General features: G+C 33.4%; 1 long non-coding RNA gene across 1 annotated transcript; it reads left to right on the forward strand.

The window, feature by feature from the left end:
• The first annotated feature begins 21,978 nt into the window (after positions 1–21,978).
• Positions 21,979–23,160, forward strand: LOC126744726 (uncharacterized). Its single transcript, XR_007663296.1, has 3 exons — positions 21,979–22,393; positions 22,448–22,649; positions 22,708–23,160. It is a non-coding gene; the product is annotated as an uncharacterized LOC126744726 (long non-coding RNA).
• Positions 23,161–23,542: the final 382 nt, after the last annotated feature.

Consider the following 23,542-nt stretch of genomic DNA (forward strand, 5'->3'; position numbering starts at 1 on the left):
GAGGCGATCAAAGAAGTGATTCTACTTGTTGAAATCTATATACTTTGGTATTAGTATTAAAAGGATGTTTTGAATGATTTTAGTGCGTTTTTTTAATTATCATTAAAACTAAAAAGTTACTTTTTACTAAAAAATTATAAAAATGTGGTGTAAGGTATGTTAAGGTGGGTCACATATATTGGGAAAAAGGAAATTTAAATCGTTCATTTCACAGGCGAGTAAGGTGTGAACCTTCTAGCTTAAAATATAAAAGACGACTTATTCGTGAAGTATTTATTGAGTATTGGATACCAAAACTAAGCTTTTTTCCCTCATTTCTTTTAGGAACATAATTAATAAAAATGTGTAATTAAGTATATTTTTATAATCTAGAAAATTTATTGCTTATTAGAACCCGAAATGCGCAAAAATAATACGTGCAAAAATTTAGTTAGTAACAAAACCGAACCGCAGCATATGTCGTTTGGCAGCAACAAATTTATAGTCCGCGCCCACTGTTATTTATTCAATATAATGCTCATATCTTCTGGAATTCCAAAGGAGTTTTAATAATTTTTTGTTAAGATATTAACAATGGATAACTAAATCGCCTTATAGTGGGTATAAACCTCGACAAACTAAGGTTTTTTTTGTAAATTTGTTATGTTAATATGCATTTATGTTATGGTTTTACCTGAACCGAAAATTTGCTAATTTTGCAATTACATTTAATTAAATAATTCAAGATTCGCTTATTAAAATTTTTTGAAACTTTGCACGAGAGTTCGCCGGATTGATCTCTTCAAAAAGTTATGTTAAATTTTTTCTGTAAAATGTACAGGAAAGCCAATAATTGACCCCCTTAGAATTTACATGGGATTCCCTATGTTCCACTCGGCGATGCGCCACCTGGTATATATACATTTAAAAAAATTGGTAAATAATAATTATTTATGAGTAATTACTTGGATAGACTAAACGAAATTTGAATGGACAGATGGGTAATAACAGGAAGGAAAAGGGGGAAAAGGAGGGTAAAAGTAAGGGAAGTAAAGGTTAGAAAATGGGTACAAGGGAACCAATGGAAGGAGGAAGAGAGGAGGGAGATTTACTATAGACGTTGATTGAAGAGGCGAGAAGATACGCATATTTACGGGCAAAAACGTGACCCAAAAAGCGCGCGGCGGGTAGATGGCGCCACGCTCAAACGCGCGCGGAAATCTTTTTGCCGTTTGTGTCTCATTATTGTTTAGCGGAGCTCGCCAGCATCATCTAAGGGAGTTTTTGCATGTTTGGCGTATTATTTTGTATTATTATTGTTTTGAATTATGTCAAATTCAAGCAAAATTAACGAGTGTGCTTATCGGGGATGTACTAATACTAGGAAGAGAAAAAACAATTCTCTTAGTTTTTTGAAAATTCTTTTAATTTTTTTAAATGGGAAACTGAAAAATACCAGCAAACGAGAGAAAAATAAACTTCTAAGAAGCCGCATAGCAAAATACGTATCGTATCTAATCAATGATTGAAAATTAAATCTTGCCTCTTCAGTCAATGTTTAAACAAATAAAATAAAAAATATTGATAAAGATTGTTTAAATAATCTTTATATGTAAATACTTTTACTACCATTTATTTATGGTTATTTTGTTATGTAAAATTTTCTGCTAAAAATATATACGAGCCCCGTCTTATTTCAGTTGACCCGCTTAGTAAAAAATAAATTTATTATTCTTTTATCGAATCTTTATTCCACAATATTACAATACCAAAAAGTATCTCATATAAACATTATGTGTTATCTCTAAAATTAGATTTTGGTTGATTGATAAATTTTTGAATCATATTTTAAATAGTAGAAATAAATTTCTTGTTTCTATTTTTTATTTTATTTTAACTCTTTAGGCATATACAAGGGTTCTATTCATTAGGTTCGAAATCCACTAGCAAGAAATTTGGGATAGTTTTAATCAGGGGTAGTATCAGAACTTAATAAACCCCATGCCTCAAAGAATTGCGACTGTTTTAAAAAATAAATATATGTTCAATATAAATGAGTTTACTTTCCCATTTTGTTGTGTTTATAGAGTAAGTAAAGCTTATTATTTGTTTAAAACTATATAACACTATAAAATTTGTCTTTTTTTTTGGGGGTTTAAACAGAAATTATTAAGAATTTTCAATTGGGCCAACTGAAGTGGGACGGGGCTCGTATAATATGAACAATGTAATTACATGGCGATTATTCATAATGCCCAATGCCCGGGCAATTTAAGAAATATGATGCTATTTATCAAACCAGAATATTAACCCAAAAATAATCCAATTTTACCATTTTCTTTGGTTGGATATATAGGGTTGGATTGTTTTTGGGTTATATATGCTGCTTATGTATTTTTGAAATCAATTATTTTCTTGGATATTGGTAATTGTTAAAACATAAAATTTATCTTGCTTTAACATATAATTTTAATAACGTTTCGGTCTTCATATTCTTGACATTTATCAAATCTACAATAGACATTTTTAGATTTAAAAAAAAATACATTTAAAAGTTTTCAGCTAAAAACTTACCCTATAAAACATAAAAGTCAATCTAAAGGTGAGTAACATATACAGGGTGTTCCGTTGATCATGTTACAAACTTCTATGGCAGATAGAAAACGTGAAAAGAAAAACAAAAGTTCATATAAGCATGGGTCCGGAAAAGCTTCCTCAGGGAGCTAGAGCTCTTTGAAAATAACCTTTAAAAACTAGTTTTTTTTATAGCTCTGGAATTACTTTAGCTACCGCAACCAATTTTGGGAGGTAAATTATTGTTAGTACGTTTATTCTTTTGAACCTACTAAATAAAAAAAATATTTACCAGGGGCTTCAGAATCAGGAGAGTATTTGGTAAATTTAGGCCCATTTTTTTTAAGACTTTAATTTCTGCCCCAACATGGTTTGGACATTAGATTATGATGTTCCTATACTTTTTACATAAAAAAAGGTGCTCTTAGTAAAAGTCGGTAAATATCACCGTTTTTGTGGAAATTGACTAAAACCAAACTAAGATGCTGTATCTTGAATTAATTATTTTAATAATAATAATAATGCTAATTCATTGCCACTGTCAGTATTTTTTAAATTTGTCACTGTCAGTATGTTTTACATGATATTAATTCCCTTTTTATTACGGTTAAGTAATGGATTACACTTTTGCTGAATACGCCGATATGCTTTTAATTTATGGGGAAGTTCGATGTAATGGTAGAGCTGCTTCTGGACTATATGAAGAGTGGTTTCCCGAAAGGCGAATCCCAGCTCACACACTTTTTGAAAGGGTCAATCAACGGCTCAGGGAGACTGGCTCTGTTAAAATAAAACGCCAAGATAATGGCGCGCAAAGGAACATCCGAATCCCGGATTTTGAGGAAGAAGTGCTTCAGCGATTTGAAGATAACCCATCAGTAAATACTCGAGCAGTTGCTGATGCGATGCATGTAAATCATGTTAGGGTATGGAACGTTGTTAATGAATAGCTTCTTCGGCCCTACCACCTGCAAAAGGTGGAATCATTAGGACCCAATGATTTTAGGCCCCGCGTGAATTTTTGCCAGTGGTTTCTTGACCGGTGTACAAAAGAACCTCAATTTCCAAAATATGTCCTTTTTACTGACGAGGCTTTATTTACAAAAGAAGGCATTTTTAATTCTAAGAATAATCATGTGTGAAGTGAGGAAAACCCTTGGTGGATGATGAATACCCATGGTATTCATTTTAGCAGCTATCAACATAAGTTTTCGGTCAATATGTGGGCCGGCTTTGTTGGAGAACGCTTAATTGGTCCAATTATGTTGCCTCCTCGTTTAACGGGAAATATTTATTTAATTTTTTTAAGAAATGTACTGCCAGAACTATTAGATGATCTGCCCCTAAATATACGACAGAACTTATGGCTACAACACGATGGAGCGCCAGCTCATTTTCCACTTTATTGTCCACTTTTTTGTCCGCGAGTTTTATAAATGAAAATTTTGGAAGGCGCTGGATTGGCCGCGGAGGCCCTGTCACCTGGCCAGCGCGCTCACCAGATTTGACACCCTTAGATTTTTTTTTTGGGGCATATGAAAAGTCTCGTATATGAAACTCCAGTCGAGTCAGAAGAAGACCTGGTGGCCAGAATTTCCGCAGCTGCTGAAGTAATCTAAACCACGCCTGATATTTTTAACCACGTCAACCTTAATGTATCGATAATATGTATAATATGTATAAAATGTATAATAAAATGTATCGATCGTGGCGGCCGGCATTTTGAGCAATTAATATTTTAAGTTTATTTTTGTAATACCAATTTTTAGTAAAATTTGTTTACGTTTCTAAAATTGTTAATTTGTTGGTTTTTTATTACACTTAAAATCATTTAAACATTTTATGCCTCAAGGTAATTAAAGTGACAGGTAATTAATTTGAGTACCAATTTAATAAAGTGGCTACCTTAACTTTTTTTAAACATTTATTTTATATTTACGCCAGATTTTTTTTTAAATTTGTTTATTAATAATAATAGATAATTCATTTTTGTATCTCATAACTTGCTTTTCGTCAATTTTCACAAAAACGGTGATATTTACCATTTACCGACTTTTACTAAGAGCATTTTTTTTATGTAAAAAGCATAGGAACATCATAATCTATTACCCAAACGGGCAGAAATTAAAGTCGTAAAGAAATGGGCCTAAATTTACCAAATACCCCCCTGATTCTGAAGCCCCTGATAAATATTTTTTTTATTTAGTAGGTTCAAAAGAATAAACGTACTAACAATAATTTACCTACCAAAATTGGTTGCGGTAGTTAAAGTATTTCCGGAGCTATTAAAAAAAACTAGTTTTTAAAGGTTATTTTCAAAGAGCTCTAGCTCCCTGAGGAAGCTTTTCCGGACCCATGTTTATATGAACTTTTATTTTTCTTTTGACGTTTTCTATCTGCCATAGAAGTTTGTAACATGATCAACAGAACACCCTGTATATGTTTTTAAGGTTAATTTTTTTTCAAGGTATTTTTTTTTAATTTATAAGCTGTAGACCCAAAAGCTTAAAACACTTTACCATATGTATATTTTTGCACCTTGTATAAAAAATAACAGCCTCTGGTTCTGCCGAAATGTAGGCAAACTCTATAATATACTGTACTTTTAAAAATAAGCAAAATTATATTACTTATATTACTTATTAGATTTTATACTTAAAAATTAGAAAAAAAAACAAAATATGAAACTAAACCTTTCAATATTTTCTCCCAAATTTATACTATGGAATATGCGAATATGTCCTCAAACAGAAATAGCGCAATGCGAAAACTCCCATTTCTCTGCGATATTATGTCTGGTAATTTTTAATACCAAGGCTGCCAAGCGAGTTTCATCATTCCTACGTATGGGGGCGCCACCTCTTAGCTTCTAAATTGCTAGATAAAGCAAAGAACGGCTGGCTGCCGCGGTCACGAAATTTTATACAGTATTTGCGCATCTTTTCCCTTTTCAATCAACGCTATAGAGGTGACAGCTTAGGGGATCTTCTCAAAGGGAAGCCGACTAGCAATATAACCAACCAATATATCTTAGTAGAGTGGCATGGATTCAACCAGAGTTCAATAAAATATAAGCGTCCCTGTTTTATCACAGATGAATCAGAAAATCCCGATGACCAAGAAAGCAATTACTTAAAGCACTATACCTATAAATCTGAATGAAAATCTCACAAGGAAGAACAGACAGGGAGATTTGTACATACAACTAATTATATTGACCCTTATAATGTACAAGTGTTATAGTGTAATTAATACTGTACTTGAAAGAGACAAATTAACAATAAAATAAATATTAACCTTTTACTCTGGCTATTAAATTACAACTTTAGTGTGAGAGCACCTTAAAACTCATGGGCTCACACCAAAAGTCCCTTGTCTAACTTAAAAGAAATAAACATAAAAGAAAAGCTTTAGTCCTGAGATACATTTAAGTGAATCTATATTAAAAGAAAAGTTAATGATTAAACTTATTACTTTAAAAACAAGTTATGTTGCCCTGCCTAAATATAGTATCTATATCAATGGCAAAATCTCATATTCTGTTGTTTGGGGCTAAAAGTTTGCGTGAGTACTTTCAAAATAGGCCTATTTATCCTGTTTACAAGGAGATCTATACGGTCTATTTTAATGAAATAACTAATATAGCTAGTTATTATGAAACTATTCAAAACAACAGTGTAGTAGTGAAATCTATTAATGAGAGTGATAAAAATGTAATTTTGAGGTTAGTATTTAGTATAACATACTACAGTAAAGCTAATAAATGTTGATAACGCAACTAACGGATTTTGGTCTACTAGTTAGGTAGTTTACTGACTGCATATTACACTATACATCATAAAGATTTATCAAACCTGACTCCAAGAGGGCTGCATGATTGAGATGGAGGACCTGGGTGGATCGGTTTAACAGTAAATGTCAATGTGAATGTTGTGGACGTTATTGGAGTAGATGAGTGGAGATTTCTACTTCTTACAATGGTGGATGAAAACCATACCAAGGAAAAATAAATCCAATGGTATTGGCCTTTTCTCGGGAACACAAAACTGGACACTTAAACAAAGAACCTTGAAAAAGTTTGGATATAACTATACCACTTATAATCCTGCACTATTTTAGTATGGCATTTAGTATCCACAAACTAAAATACCCAAAAAGGTGAGTTTTCAACTTTTCATTGGAGTAAAACCGGCAAAAATACCAAGAACTTAACCTTCTTCAACGGCTTGTTCTTCAAGACTCCTAGAGGTCAAAGATTTCTCCGCCAGAAATAGTTTTAGTGGGGATATAGGAAAATGAGCTGGGATCTTATTGGCTAGGATAGGACTGTATCTTTTATTAACTTTAGCACCAGAATAACTTAGAAATTGCCTCTTAAAATTCTATAATCGAGCTTTCGCTAACATTTTGGATTTAATTTATTTTCTTATTCTTTATGTATCTGCAGAAAATAAACTGTAAGAAGCATACAACTCCCTGACGAAATAACAAAATATGATTTAAACTAAGGAAGTTTTAGTTTTTAAAGAACCATGTCTCTAAAATTTGCTGTAATCAGCAATCGTAATTAACTAATACTGATAAAAGACTCTTTTGCCATAAAACCACTAATTATCAACATAATTTATCTAAGCAATAAATTTAATGAATAACGTCACATAAACAATACAATAATATATTTTATTTGTTTTATCGGATTTTTTAATAAATTACTGATTGCGTTCCTAAAAGCATTAAACATAGTTCATTATATCCATCGAAAGACTTCGTCGGCATTATCGATTCTTCTTTTTTACTTTTCCTTGATTAAAATGTAGCGGATCGAACAGGAAATACGATTTGTGAGCAGAATTTTTAGTTCGTTTTTAGATTAGGTACCTAACGGTAGATTTAAATGTTAACGTTAGCTTCCGCTTTTTAAGATTTTTTTTATTAAATAACATATAAAAATTAAAATATTAGCAGGGCCTTAAATTTTCACTTTAGTACAGAGTAGATAAATAGAAAGAGAATTTATTTGTTACTCGATAACTTATTTATCTTGATCTTTTCACTTTTAGGAATTATATTTATATTTTTTAAACTTGCGTTAGTTGTTTCCAATACATACTTTAAAATTTAAAAAAATATTTTATTAACATCTGGAAAACTCTATATATAAAAAGGATATCCTTATATTTTATAATATAAGAGGTTTGTCCGTAATGAAAAAATTGTTTTCTTCTGTTAATTGAGACATTTAGAATTTTGTTAAAACTCTAAGTGAAAGTACAATTTCTTGAGATTAAAATTAAATTTTTACTTGCAATAGTGACGTTCACGTAGATCTGATATTGAATGTCTTGATTTTAACCGCTGATTTTTTCAATTTGTGTTTAAAAATCACGATTTATTTAGTAAGACAAATAATTAAAAATTATATTTTAAGCAAAATGATAAGGGAAATAAACCAAATAAAGGATTTACATTATTATTAACAGTTGTTATTTAAAAATGCATGCACTTCTGAGCAGAAATTTGAAAACGCACCATTGCGCATGACCCACATCTAGTTTCTTAATAAAAGAGGAGGCTTTGTTTTTCGAATGTTTAACGATTAGCGGTAAATCTTCTGCAAGAAAGTATTAATATGATTGTCTTTCAAGTCTTCGTGGGAAGAAAAATGGGCCTATCAAATAATTATTGGAAATGTCAACGCAAATAATTAATGAGAACTATTCTTGGGCAGTATGAATTAAAAATAAATATAAAAAAGGCCAAAAATAGGATTTTAAGGAAGAAGGCAAACATATTTTTACTAGGTAGACAAAAAGAAATAGTTATATCTGGGCTTCTGGATAACTAAAAATAATGACCAAATAACAGAAATAAGAACTAGAATAGTAACAGTAAGAAATGCGTTTGTAAAACTAAAAACAATCCTTTATTCCAGAGACCTCTCAAGAGAACTGAAGAGTGAGAACATGAAGGTGCTATACAGTGTGACCCAAATTGGGTGCACATGTAAGGGCATCTTGGAAACTATTAGAGATAGAAAATTGGTTAAATGTGGAAAGTTGTAGCGCATTTAGTTACCAATTTCGTGCTGCATTCAGAACGATTGTATATTTTTGCAATTTTAAAATATTTGGAAAAAATAAAAAAGTTGCTTTTCCGAATAACTGTATTTTCTTTATTATAACGTATTTTAAAAATCTGTGAAAATTAGGAGCACATTTTAAGGACAACGCATACCTGAATTCAAATTTTGTTTTTAACGTTTCAGCTCTGAGATTCCATCCTCAACTTCTTTTTTTCTTATGGTCGCCATTTTGTTTTTTTGCTAAACTCAAAAGATGTTATTTTTTTTGCTTAAAAATGATGCATAACACTTTATGAAAATATTTTATGTTTTCGTCAAAAAAATTGAATAGTTTATTTTTCGCTGAGTTGGCCATGACTTTTATTGGCATTTTGTCTTACATCCAATTATTATTAACTTGCTAACGTATACTTTTACGTAATTTAATAAAACAATTAACTACTTGTAACAATATTATTAAATTAAACTATTCAAAATGACGGCCATTTTTTCTAAATTATGTACATTTCTTTAAAACACTTCTAGTTACCTTACGCAGGGTGTTTCTATTAGTATTATTTATTTATAAATTTTTATCATATCCTCAAAGATAAAAATCCAGCGGTGTAATATCTGGAGACCTAGCTGGCCAATTTACAGTACCGCGGTTCGCAATAAGTTTATTGTTAAATGCTTGCGTTAACAAATTTTGAACGTTCCGAGTATTACGTGCGGGACACCTGTCCTGTTAAACCACATATTACTCCGCATTTGTTCTTTAGGTACTATAGCTCTCACGGCAGGTAATATCTGTTCTTCCAAAACATTTAAATATCTTTGACCTGTCAGTGGTTATAAATAAAGAGTCCAATAAGGTGACTATCTAAAAACAATTTTAGCATTTTACTTGAAAATAATTATGTGGAGTGGGTAATTAACTTACCGTATATGCCACACCATACATTAAGTTCAAATTTTACTTCTAGCTTACGTTCAACCACTTCATGAGGATTCTCAATAGCCCAAAAATGACGATTATGCCTGTTGAATACTCCGCATTTGCTAAAAAACGTCTTGTCGCTCCAAATAATTTTCCTGCTGAAATTAGGTATTTCTTGACATTGCCTTAAAAACCAGTTTGAAAATTCTAATTGTCTTGGATAGTCTGTATCCTTTAAACCTTGAACAATAGTAGTAGGCTTATATGGACGAGATTTATTTTTTTTAAGGACTCTTTGAATGGTAGTCCTTGGTATATTCATATCAGTTGCAGTTTTTCGTGTCGATGTTATCGGGTTCGTATTAAAATGATCTAAAATGTTTTTATCGCGAGCTTCATTTTCCTTTTGATAATTTTCTGGCGTTGGTATTTCATGAGTGGCCTTCAAGCCTAGTGGATAATCTTGGACCTGGCTGTTGTCTTTCAGGATACAGTTCCAAATATCTGGCGATTGCAAGATTTGCATTCCTATTATATGTAATATACCATTATTCCAATATGTTTTTCACCATTTTTTTTTCACTGGTATATCGCATGGCCATATTTGGAAATTAAAAATTTTAACAAAATTTACTAAATACAAATGAAAACTAGATACGAAAAAAGTATTTAACACTAACAAGAACAAAAAATGAACAAGATAAGAACTACTAAACAAGATTAAAAGTTAAATCAAATAAATAATATTTTGCAGAATCAGTAAATGACGCTTAATCATTAAACAATAATAATTATTTAATGATTAAGGCGTTCATCCGCATTCAGGGCCAACTCCGCGAAAAATGAACTTTGTAACTTTTTGATATAAGAATGAAATATTTTCATAAAGTGTTATACAGTGCATCCCAAAAGTTATGTCTAAATTTATTTAAAATTCAGGGGTGTGTTCGAAAAAAAAACGCTCGGACCCGTCGATTTTTATTTCAAGTTGCGCATTTTTGTACGTGAAGTTTGTATATACACGGTTGCTCAAAAATAAATTACGACCATCAATTTTTTTTAACTGAAAGCACCTTTTTTTATTTCATTTTTGAATTTCGCGTGGAATTCTACGTATGCTTCATGCATCATGTCCTATACCTAAAGTCAACAGTTATCGAAAAAAATACGATTCATGTAACAAATAAAAAAAGAACAAAAATTAAGTTAAATGTTCAAAATGGTTGCCATTCACGGTGATCAATAAAGTCTCGTTGTACATTTTCAATCATTTCCGGAGTTATGGCGCGCACTTCTCTGCGAATTCTCTCTTTCAAGTCGTCTAGATTATTTGGTCTATTAACAAATACCTTCGACTTGAGGTATCCCCACAAAAAAAAGTCCATTGGTGTTAGGTCAGGCGACCTAGCAGGCCATTCGATGGGTCCGCTCCTTCCTATCCACCGAATGGGAAAGGTTTCATCCAAAAATGTACACACAGTGGCAGCATAGTGCAGGGGAGCTCCATCTTGCTGAACAATTAGTTCTTCGTTAGGATAGTCTGGGTCCAATGGATTTGAAAATAAAGCTAGTAATGCTGGAACTAATTCAAATTCGAGAAAATCGAGATACAGTTGTCCCGTTAAAGCCTGTTTAAAGAAAAGGGGACCTATTACTCTTCCGCGCACTATTCCACGCCACACATTTAGTTTTTGAGGGTACTGGGTGTTTACCTCCATCATGCAATGCGGATTTTCTGTTGCCCAATATCGACAATTTTGTCTGTTCACACTACCATTCAAACAGAACGTGGCTTTATCGGAAAAAATAATATTTGTTACTAAATTATTATTTAGATTGCACATGTTTGGTAAGCGTTCACAAAACTCATTTCGCCTATCGAAATCGTCATCAAATAACTCTTGCACAGGAATAACTTTGTAGGGGTGATATTTGTGCTTTTTAACTATTCGGTGAACTATAGATTTCGCCATATGTAAATTTGCCCCAATCTGCGACAGAGGAGTGCATGGATTTTCTTCCAAAGAAAGCAAAACGTCAAGTTGTTCATTTTCATCTCGAGCAGGACGACCAGATTTTGGCAGATCTCTAACATGACCGGATTCTCTAAATTTAGCCTCTATTCTACTCACCACCTTTTGACATATCGGAGGACGATCAGGATGGATTTTATTGAATAGTTGAGCAGCTTCTCTTTGAGTACGTGTTCTATCACCAAACCCAACCGTGCACAGAATTTCTATTTTTTCTCGTTCTGTTAACTTTACCATTGTGAAAACCGCAACTTTGCTCGTACACTTCACACTTGACAATATCTGTTTGGCGTACAACTGTCATACAGTTACTATGAAAATACACGATCACCAGCCAACAATAAAAAAACACGAATGAATGGAATTTTGCTCTGTATAAAAATTCTTAGGGATAAGGGGACTCGTAAGGTGAACTTAAATAATAATGTTTGGTCGTCTTTTTTTCGATAACTGTTGACTTTAGGTATAGGACATGATGCATGAAAGATACGTAGAATTCCACACGAAATTCAAAAATCAAATAAAAAAAAAGGTGTTTTCATTTGAAGAAATAAAGTTGATGGTCGTAATTTATTTTTGAGCAACCTTGTATACACAAACTTCACGTACAAAAATGCGCAACTTGAAATAAAAATCGACGGGTCCGAGCGTTTTTTTTTAACACACCCCTGAATTTTAAATGAATTTAGACATAACTTTTGGAATTAGTATATCATCTTAGGGAAAAAAGAGAAAGATCTTTTTAATTTAGCAAAAAAACAAAATGGCCGCCATAAAAAAAAGGAGTTGAGGATAGAATCTCAAAATCGAAACGTACACAAAAACTGAATTAAGGTACACGTTGTCCTTAAAAAGTTGTCCCAATAATGTTTTTACAGGTTTTAAAAATACGCTGAAATAGAATAAATACAGCCCTTTTTTAAAAATGCAACTTTTTGATTTTTTCCAAATCAAAATCGAAAAAATATGAAATTGTTCTGAAAGCGGCACTAAATGCCATACAACTTTCCTCATTTAACCAATTTTCTATCTCTTAAAGCTTCCAACATACCAATACATTTACACCCAATTTAGGCCACACTGTATATTTTTATGACTATATTATGGACTGGACAGCTGCACTCTTAAATAAGAAAACATAAATAAAACTGGAATCGTTCAAAATATGGTATTATAGAAGGATGCTCAGGGTTTCATGGATGGAAAGAAAAACAAACATAAAAATACTGTAAAAAATGGGAGCAAGACAGTTACAATAAAAAGATATTATAGGAAGACAGCGGTATTAGATGCTTAGACTATTTATTCTAGCAAAGATAAAGAGAAGAAGCATTCGCATAAGGAGAATATCATGGTTAAGAAATTTAAGGGATTGGTTTAACCAGTCCCAATAGAAGCCCAATAGAACTTTTTAGAATGGCTGCATATAATCTAAAAATCGCAATGATGAGATCCAAGCTCCGATAGGAGTTGCCACCCAAAGAAGAAGAAGAAGATATTGATGATTTTATTCAAAAATTGCCAAAAGGTTTTCACCCGTCTGTAAATAAATATCATGGAAATTGCTTATTTATACATAAGAAAAATTAGCTTCATTAATAAGAAGAAATGTGCCTATTTTTTCTGTAAAATGCTGGGATTTTCCAGCATTTTACAGAAATCATTGCGCAACGGAGAATCTCGAGGTAATAGTTGCTGTACTCTTTGAATGTGATAGCAAATTTTCAATTACAATTTGCCAACCAAGTACATGTGAAATATAGAAAATTGTCGGGGGTTTCCTCATTTTAGTTTTGGGTTAAATTTTTAGTGCCTCTATTCCTTCTATTTGAGGAACCAAAAAATTTAGTTTTTTTACCAAGAAAAAAGTGTTTTCCCTTATAGTGGCAGCTAATTAAATTTCAACAATTTAGCTTTTATTCATTTACTTGAAAATGGTACATTATATGAAAGTCTCGAAACCAAATTTGCTTTAAAAAGGATGTGATTTTTAAAAAAGTCAAAGCCGTACTATTTTTGCCTTAAAAAATTGTCAGTTCAAACCACATACGGACTAAACTATTTTTAATAATGAAGAGGTGTATACAAAATTTCATAAAAAATATTTAATGGTGATAAAAAGTTGTGATAAAAAATTCACTTTTTTTTCTTTAAATTTTAACACTCTGTAGCTCAAAAACTAAGAGGCTTAGAATATATATTTTAATATCAACTTTTCTCCTTAAATACCCGAGGACTAACTTCCTGTATTATCGGCACTCAATCAATTAACACCTGTAAAATCAATTGACTTTTAATAATCTATTAGCTTGCTAATTTAGATATTTTCTTTATAAACTAAGGCATCTGCTCAACGGAATAATATTTAAGAATATTTAATTATTCATTGAGTAGGCTATTAAATAGGAATTTTGGTAAAAAGAAAATTTCCCGATTTAACCAATAATTTGTCAATACATATACTACTTAAAATAATTATACATCTTAAGTTTTATATTATGGTAGACGGTAAATTGCTGATAAATAATAAATTCCTATGAAGTATCAACCTATATTACATTGGTAAAAAAAAATAAATTCTGTTTAGTGCAAGGCTCTGAGTATATTTATTGGGGTGTTGAAGATTTGATGAATCCTAAAGTCAAATTTTGTTTTTAAAATATTAAAACAATGGCAATCTTATTTAAATTAATTTTTTTTCTATAACTAGTCGTTGAAAAATGTATCAACGAAACTATTACCATTGATTATAATTAAATGAAATTTAGTTAATTTGTTGCTCGTGTTGTGTGTACTTTAACATTCCTTATTTCCAAAATGATCCATCATAAACATAGAAAAATAAAAAACCTACCAACTAAGAAAAATTACAATACTATTAGAAAATGCATGATAAATGCAAAAAATTGGGCAAATTATAACAAAAATGTTAATAATTACCGCGGTTGGTTTAACTTTTTTTTTATGAAAAAATTGCAAATTATTAATCTTCCTTCATGATAAATTTATATATCTTGGGACAGAAATCACTAATTTTCACGTTTATCCCCATTTATTCTAAAATTACAGTTGATTTCCTTGAAAAAATATTCCATATTTCTTTGTGTTAGCAATAATTTATTTATTATTAAATTAAACTTTCGATTTTGTCGAAGCTATTTATAACTTTAATACACCTATATTATATATTCGCGATGTGGTCGATATAGTAACACTGCTTCTTACCTAAGCTCATTTCATCCCGAAATGATTCCAAAGATAGTGGATGTCGATATCGGTATAATGTTTCTCTCTTGCAATAGAATATTTTATAGAAATAAAAGTCCATGGTTTTTTTTAGAAAATGACGTAAACCTGAAGACGAACTTTATATACTGCGAATTCTTTTACCTATTTTTTCATCAATTATCTTGAGTGATTGCCCTACCCATGCAGATCTTGAATTTTTCTAAGCTTGTTAAGGAAAACATCAGCTCGTCTTTCATTTGTCAATCTTTAGTTAGACAATATGCCAGAGCATACCTAACTGAAGCAGTAAACAGGTCCAATTGCAGTTCACAGATCACGACGTACCGACTCTTTTGGCCATTTGAATGATGACCTATGAATTTATCGAATAACAAATCCGACTCTGGTTGAACTTACTGCAACTTAGCGTCTTCGTGGTGTCCATTATAAGGATCCAGCCGGGTAAAGTGAATGACTGGAGCTTTATCTTGTGGCGGTTTTTGTATTCAGTAAAAAAATAATTGATGATTTCTAGAACTTTGTATGACCTATCCCAGTATGTTTATAGTTTCAGTGATAGACCCTTTAGCCTCTTATGTTCCTAAACCCAACCCAGTCACAGTTGTTGTATCTCTGGTCTTTAGCATTGATATCATACGCATCCTTCATCCGATCACTGAGATATTGAATGGAAATGCGCACTTGTCTAAATGACATCTATTCACATCCAATCACATTCATTCTTCTACGCATCTCATTAAAGTTGTCCTTTCAGGTAACATCGGTTCCTCGTAAACAATCAACCTTCAGAGAGCATAAAAGATGGAGTTCTCTTCCCTCTTTGAACCGTAGGCTCCTTCTGCCCTCACGAATCGATAAGCCACCAGAAACAAATGAAGAAAGCTATTCTAATCAGTTTTCTAGCGAATACCAATAAATGATTTTGTTCATTCGTTTCTCCGTGATATCTGGCTGCCAATACAAGGTGTCCAAAAAGGGTATCAGCAATGTGATGTTTGCATAAACCAAACACAACATATTTCTATGATCATTTATTTATCGAAAATTAATGTACAGTCAATGGAAATTTATGAACCAAAAACAATGTTGTCTAAATGGTGTCCGTTGCGCTATATGCACTCTTCAAATCGAGAACGAAGATTATTGATAACCCCTCCACACATTTCCCTTGATAATAATCTTATTTGCTCCTGGATATTTTGCTTTAATTGATTTGTGTCAGCTGGATTATTCTCGTAGACCTTACTTTGGAGGTAACCCCATAAGAAATAATCAAGTGGCGACAGGTCCGGGCGCCTAGGAGGCCAGTTAATATTGCCTCTTCTTAAAATGACCTGATTGGGAAATAATTGTTGAACAGCTTCAATTGCCCGATTTGACGTATGGCATGTCGCACTATCTTGCTGAAACCAAGTTTCTAAGTTAAAACCTTGAAACTGTCGGAGAGATAGTGCAAGAAAATCTTGTAACATTGCATAATACCGCTCGGTATTAACGGTAAGTCCCGTCGATTTTGATCTTCAAAAAAACACGGCTTAATTATGCCATCAGGAGACATAGCAGCCCATACGACCACTTTGGGGCTATGCAGTGAACGTTCCTGTTTTCTGTGAGGATTAACGTCAGACCAGTACCTGCAATTTTGCTTATTTACGTGGCCATTTACATGAAAATTAGCCTCATCACTGAATAAAATGTTATTGAAATCGACGAATCGTTCTATCATTTCATTGACAAATTCTAGCCGTGTATTATAATCCCTCGATTTTAATTCCTGCACTAACTGTATCTTGTATGCATGTAGATGCAAGTCTTTGGTCAAAATGTTATGTAAAGATGATCTTTTGAGAGTAGTCGTCTGACTTCGCTTCCGTACAGATAAGGTTGGATTCTCTCTGACTGATTGACGTACTCGTTCGATGTTTTCTGCACTTCTTACGATTCGTGGGCGGCCTGGATTATGAATTTTCACTGTGAATCCAGTAGCTTCAAACATTCTGATCCATTTTTTAATAACATCAGGGCTGGGTGATAGTTGAATATCATGTAATTGGTAATGAGCGCGATATAGACGGCGCGGCGTGCTGTTACCATTAAATTATTGTTTTGGTAAAATGCACGTACACAAAAAGCGCGTTGCTCTCCGGTAAACAGCTCCACTGCAACTTAAATACCTTGAACCTGTTTACTCCCACCGTAAGTGGCGGCGTTGCCACGTCTGAGATTAAATGCACAAATAAAGTGCTGGTACCATATTTGGACACCTTGTATAATGAAATAGTCCTTATTTTTAAATTTGTCAATCAGTTTTTATTTAAGTTCGGAAATGTATGACTAAAGCTGCTATTTTTGATGGACTTGAAATTGACAAAACATCCAAATTTCATGGAAAAAATTGATGACAATAAGGCCCTTGGTTATTCTTTGTATCTGTACAATAATTCATGGGAAATCATAAAGCGAGTATATACAAAGCAATGGTGACCAACTTGCCAACGGATTTCAAGAAACCTGAGTGTGATATGATTACTGAAGTGCATTATTGGCAGTCAATTAGACCACTTTTATCAGGATATTAGAATTACGGCAGAGAGATGCTAAGGAAAGTGAGACATCATGACAACACGATCGACCAAATTCAACAGTTATCAGAAATTAAATAAAGTGAAAATTTAAAGGTGTTGAAAAGAATGGCTTGGAAAAAAATGTAATACTGTAATTTATAAAATAAAATATTGCTACTTTTTCTATTATCCTTGTTCTCATAATATTTATACTAATTTTATTTATAACAGCAATAAAAAGTATTAAAAATCAAGCAAAATGATAATTAACTGTGGTAAGTGAGCTGATTTAATGTCTAAAGCTTAAGCTTTAGAGCTGTAAATGATTGAGCATTACTTTTAAAATAAAGAAGGTCTCGTAAAATGTTCACTGAGGGCAAGGTGGCGCTGCCAATATATTTTTTTTTATGGTGAACACCAGCACAAGAGGAAAGTCCTATGTCACTCTTGGAGTGCTGCTTGCGCGAAGATATTTGTGGGCATTTATCTTGAATCGCTGTAGGTTATATGCGTCGGGAAATATGTGAGGTGAAAGCCCGTTCCACAAAGAAGATGTTCTCCAGATGAATGAGTCTCGATACAGCGACGTCCTTGGGGTAGGCAGGTGGATTCGATGTTGATGAGCCGCAACTGCTAGACGCGTCCTTCTTGCCGGAACAGCCCTGGGTGGAATCAGGCCTGCCAGCTCAGAGGAGCACTTACCGCGATAATAACGGTAGAATAAACAGAGATCAGCCACCTTTCTCCTGTGCTCCAGACTATCCAGACTCTTTGTCAGTTTTGGTTTGTCGATAAGACGAATAGCTCTCTTCTGTATAGAATCCAGCAGGTTTAAACTATGCTTGGGTGCAGAGCTCGAGACATGCGAGCAATACTCGAGGGAAGGGCGTATTTGAGCCCTATAAAGAGTCAGCAGCTGTTCTAGTGTATACAGTTTTTTCGTTTTGAAAAGCACTTAGAGTTTTTGGAAGCTGCCCTGGCGACCTCGGCAACGTGGTCATGCCAGGATACACTGTTGGTGACCTCGACCCCCAGAAGATGTAAAGATAATTTTATTGGCAATGTTTTCCCTGCCATAACCAGCTCCGGGCCACCAAGGTTAGTCTTCATCATAAATACTGCAGCCTGCGTTTTTTTAGCGTTAAAATTGACCAGATTGTTACCGCCCCACTCCAAGATTGCTCTAATATTGTTGTTGATTGAAGCTACTTGTTGCTGCCTAAGATTCTGAGAACTTGCGGCTGTCGTTTGTTTGGCGTACTTAAATGTGGAAATAAGTGTGCTATGGTCCGCAAAGCTGTAGATTGGATTGACAGTGGTTCCTAGCAAATCGTTGATATATATCAAGAAAAGGGTGGGGGATAGAATGCATCTTTCAGAGACTCCAGTGTTAATGTCAAATTTGTCGGAGAGGTATCCATCGACGGGTACTTGGATTGTTCGTTGTTCAAGAAAACTTTTGATCCAATTCAATAATGAGTTTTGTATGCCGATTAAGGAGAGCTTGGTTAGTTGTCCCTCATGCCACACTCTGTCAAATGCCTTGAGAATGTCAAGAGCCACTGAGCGGGACTCGCCGTGCTTCTCCATGGCCTCCGTCCACAAGTGTGTGACGTAAGCCAGAAGATCGCCGGTGGATCTAAGCTTTCGGAAGCCGTATTGATGATCGCTGATTAGTCCAGATGATTCCAGATATCTTAACAGTTGTTGGTTAACTGCTTTCTCCATAATCTTCGATATTACTGGAACTAGTGCAATCAGGCGGTAATTGGAGAGCATCGTCTCCTTACCTTTTTTGGGTACAGCTTGCACTCGAGCAGTTTTCCAGCTTGTTGGAAATTGGCCCTGCTTATACGATGCCGTGAACAGTCTACATAAAGGAGGAGTCAATTCATCTGCACAACGTTTTAGTATTAGGGCTGGAATTCCATCGGGTCCAGAAGCTTTGTTGGTGTCTACGCTTTTAAGAATTTTAATTATAATTCGTTGGGGAAACGAAATTTCTCCTATCGATTAATTCACCCTTGGCAAATATGGCGGTGTTTTGCCTTGCGAGTGCAGAGTAGAATTGGACGCGAAGAGTTTACCCAGTAAGTTGGCTTTTTCCCTTGCTGTTACCGCGATAGAACCATTATCTGCTGTTAGGGGTGGCAAGGCCGACTTAGCAAATTCTTGACTAACGCTTTCGATACCGACTAGAAAGATCTTGTTCCATTTGGGCAGTTTAGCAGTTTGTTTTTGATCCTGTTGTTGTGACTCTCTTTGCATTCATCAATAATTCGCTTGCAGCTATTTCTGGAGGCTAAAAAGTTCCTCCGATTTTCGATGGAAGAATGTTGACGCCATTGCGTTTTTAGTGTTTACTGCCTTTTTGCATTTCAGGTTGAACCATTGCTTGTTGTTTAATTCGCATTTAGTAGAAAAAAAATAAAGGATAAGAGCTTCCAGTCCTGCCAAGATCGTCTCTGTAATTTGGTTTGCACATTCTGAGATGTTATTGGTTCTAAAGCAGACTTCTTTCCAAGGGAATGAGCGAAAAATTCCCGAAGATGGTTCCACCCTGCTGATTTATAGTGCCATACCTTTCGCGGCATCAAAGGATCCTGCGTTTTGACCTCCAATTGGCAAGATACAGTGTACGAGTCAGGGTCTGAAGCCAAGACCAGATCTAGGAGACTCGCAAACTCGCCGTCTCGATCGGGGATTCTGGTAGGTTCCTTCCACATATGGTGGCAAATAGCTCAGCTTCTCGTCCTTCATCGTCGTTCTTGTTGCAGAAGCGCAGCCAGTTGATATTGTGAACGTTAAAATCACCCATGACGATGATTTCTGCGCTTGGGTAGTCAAAGGAAGGACTGTAAATACCATTTCATAGTCCTTCCTTTAAATGAGGCCTGCGAGTACCTTTATCCCCCTCCTCTAAATAACAAACATTCATTTATCATCAGATGCATATCCCTAGGCAAGAATATATGCTATGTAAGTGGCAAAAACATTTTTAGCAAATACACATATTTATTATGTCTGGCAAACAGCTAATTAATGTGATGGCCCCAATGTAAACGTTGGTCTAAAGTGACCCCAAGAAATTTAGCAGTATTAGCGAACTCAACCTGCCCAAGCTCTCAGACAAAAAAAAAATTTTAAAAAGATTTTTTCAAAAAATGTTTTAATTTTATAGGGATCGAACCAGAGACCACTAGATCCGAAGTCCGAAGCATTATATGAGACAAGATTAAATTTTTTTTTAAAATTTTATTGGAGATTATTAAAAATGAGATTAGGTTCGAAATTAAAGATTATAAATAAAAAAATAATTTTAGTTCGAGCTTCTACTGCAGCGGTAAAGAAAGCTTAGATTATTTGGATTAAGGAAAAAATGAAAAATCATTACAGAAACCTAAATACCGTTAATTCTAAGCTTAAATTTCTTTATTTCATTCTAACTTTTGTGTTATCTTTTTTAGAATTTTGGATTTAAAATTTAGGGACGAAGTGGAGTCATTTGGATCTAAAACTTTTGGCAGATTAGGTAAGAAAATTTCCAACCTTAAATCGTCCAATTTGACACAATTAAAACAACGTAATTTACCTGAATTTAGACAGAACTTGGGTGATAATTCATATTTCGATTTTCACAAAAGATTTTTGAATTTATCTGACGTCATAACTTAAAATTTAATTTTTCGCATAAAGTTGAGTTAAAAATTAGAGAAACCCTACCGTCGAGGCTAAAAATATCCTACAAACTACAGATATTACCAACAAAAATTTCCTTAGAGCAAATATTATTTCTCTCTTAAATTCTAAATTAGACAGAAACAAAACTTGTTATTATAGTGGTAAGCACTTAAGATCCTTAAAAACTAAAATTGAACAACATGACTTGTTTGTCACTAAGGCCGATAAAGGATCTTGCTTAGTCGTTATGAAACGCACAGATTATGTGAATAGGGTTGTGGATTTTTTTGATACCGATGAGTTTCAACCTTTGACTAAGGATCCCATAACTTAATTTTTTACAAAAATGAAGGGTGTTCTCGATAGATCTTTATTAGCCTTGGAGTTTTTTAATATTAGAAAGGAGGATCTTTATCCTATGAACCCTAGAACTCCTCTTCTTTACGGGCTACCTAAAGTTCATAAACAAGGACAGCGAATTAGACCAGTGGTATCTTTTGTAGATTCTCCTTGCTATAAACTTTCTTCGTGATTGAATGGGGTTTTGAGAGAGGTAACAGGCTTCCGAATTTGTTTTTCCACTAAGAATTCCGTCGAATTTGCTAATTTTTTTAAAGGCATATATATACCAGACAATGCAATGTTAATTTACTTAGATGTGAAAAATCTTTTTCCCAGTATACCACCCACTGACTGCATTGAATTAATGGAATCTTTACTAGCAAATTCTAATCTACCCAGGCTGATTTCTTCAGACTTAATTTGGCTACTAAAAAATGTTTTAGATCAAAACTCTTTTAAATTCAGTGGCAAAATATATGCTTCGGACTTCGGATCCAGTGATCTCTGGTCCGATCCCTATAAAATTAAAACATTTTTTGAAAAAATCTTTTTTATATTTTTTGTCCTTTAATACAACCGCTAGCTAAGATCCTGTGTTTTTGAGAGCTCCCCGTAATATTACAATTGATAATGTTTTTTTAGTCCATTCTAAGTATGTTTTGGTTTGTTACCTCTCAAGATTCTGGCACATAAAGTTTTTCCAACTATTCAATGCATTTTATATGGACGTTTTTAATCTGATGGTTTGTAGTGCTACAAATACCGAAGCGTTTTAATCAACATCATCTTCTTCTGATTTGTTAAATATGTTGAAAAAAAGAGAGATTGAGGAAGCTGATATGAGAATAATGGTTCACATAGCTCAGGCAGCACGTGAAAATCATATGAAAATATGTATTTTGTCATCTGATACTGACATTATAATCATGACATTATATCACTTTAGAAAATTGAATCTGTTGGATTAAAGGTAAATATTTTATCGACACTATTGGTTTTAAATATTAAATTTAATCTTTATCAGGAACTATGGATAAAAGCAGGAACAGGGGCTACCAAACGAGACATTGCAATACATATTATGGCATTGCGTTGTGGCACAGAAACCTGTTTAGTACTTCCTGCACTTTACCATTTGACTGGAGCGGATTATACGAGCAAAGTTGGCACAAAACGTGCTGCTTTTCAAGCCGAACCAGAAAAGTATCTTTTGAACTTTGCACAAGGTATAATAATATACACTATAATCCATAAAATTATACCACTTATTTATTTTGTTTTTAGGTTTAACCAAAAGTGAAATTGAAAGCTCTGTTCGGCTTGCAGAAGAGTTTTTGGTAAAAGTATATCGCAGGGACAGTTCATGTAAAAATTTTAATGAACTGAGATATTAGATTTACCATCACCAAAAAAATATTTCTTTAGAAAAGTTACCCCCAACTAGTCCAAATATTAGATTTCATATTTTAAGAGCTTTTTTTATTGTTTATAATCAAAACTTTTGTTTAAATACATTGGAACATACCACTTTGCTTGATCCACTTTGTTTTGGATACAAGATCGAGAATGGTTGCCTCTTACCAAAATCAGTAACTAACCTTTTTCCCCCGAGTGACGATCTTTTACCAAGCTGCAATTGCACGAAATGTTCGCGGCAAAATAGTTACCGTTGTAGGGCTGCTGGGTTACAGTGTTGTTCATTTTGTTATTGTAAAGGAGGAATAAACCAGTATAAAAATCCGTACAATAAATAAATAAAGGTAAAAAGTATACTGTGTTTAAATTATTTTAACTGCAATTATTTTTCTAAAATTTGGGCCACCCTGTATCATTAAATTTGTTTTGCTATATATTATTGTCCACTTTATTTTACAATTATAAGACACATTAAAAGTTATATCGCAACTAAAAACTTTATATATGCCAAACCATATTATTGATATTTGGCGTTTTAAAGTCCATACTTTAGTCAATAACGATACACGATGGTGTAAACTCATTTTATTTTATATTTTTTTATTTATGTTAGTGTGAGTCAGTGTGTGGCTTTTGTATTTAAATAGGTATGTCTTTTCTGTTAATTAGCGTTCTGTTCTGTATCATTTAATTTTGATAATTT

Source organism: Anthonomus grandis, chromosome 14 (assembly GCF_022605725.1).
Source record: "Anthonomus grandis grandis chromosome 14, icAntGran1.3, whole genome shotgun sequence".
In the NCBI taxonomy this organism is placed as follows: Eukaryota; Metazoa; Arthropoda; class Insecta; order Coleoptera; family Curculionidae; genus Anthonomus; species Anthonomus grandis.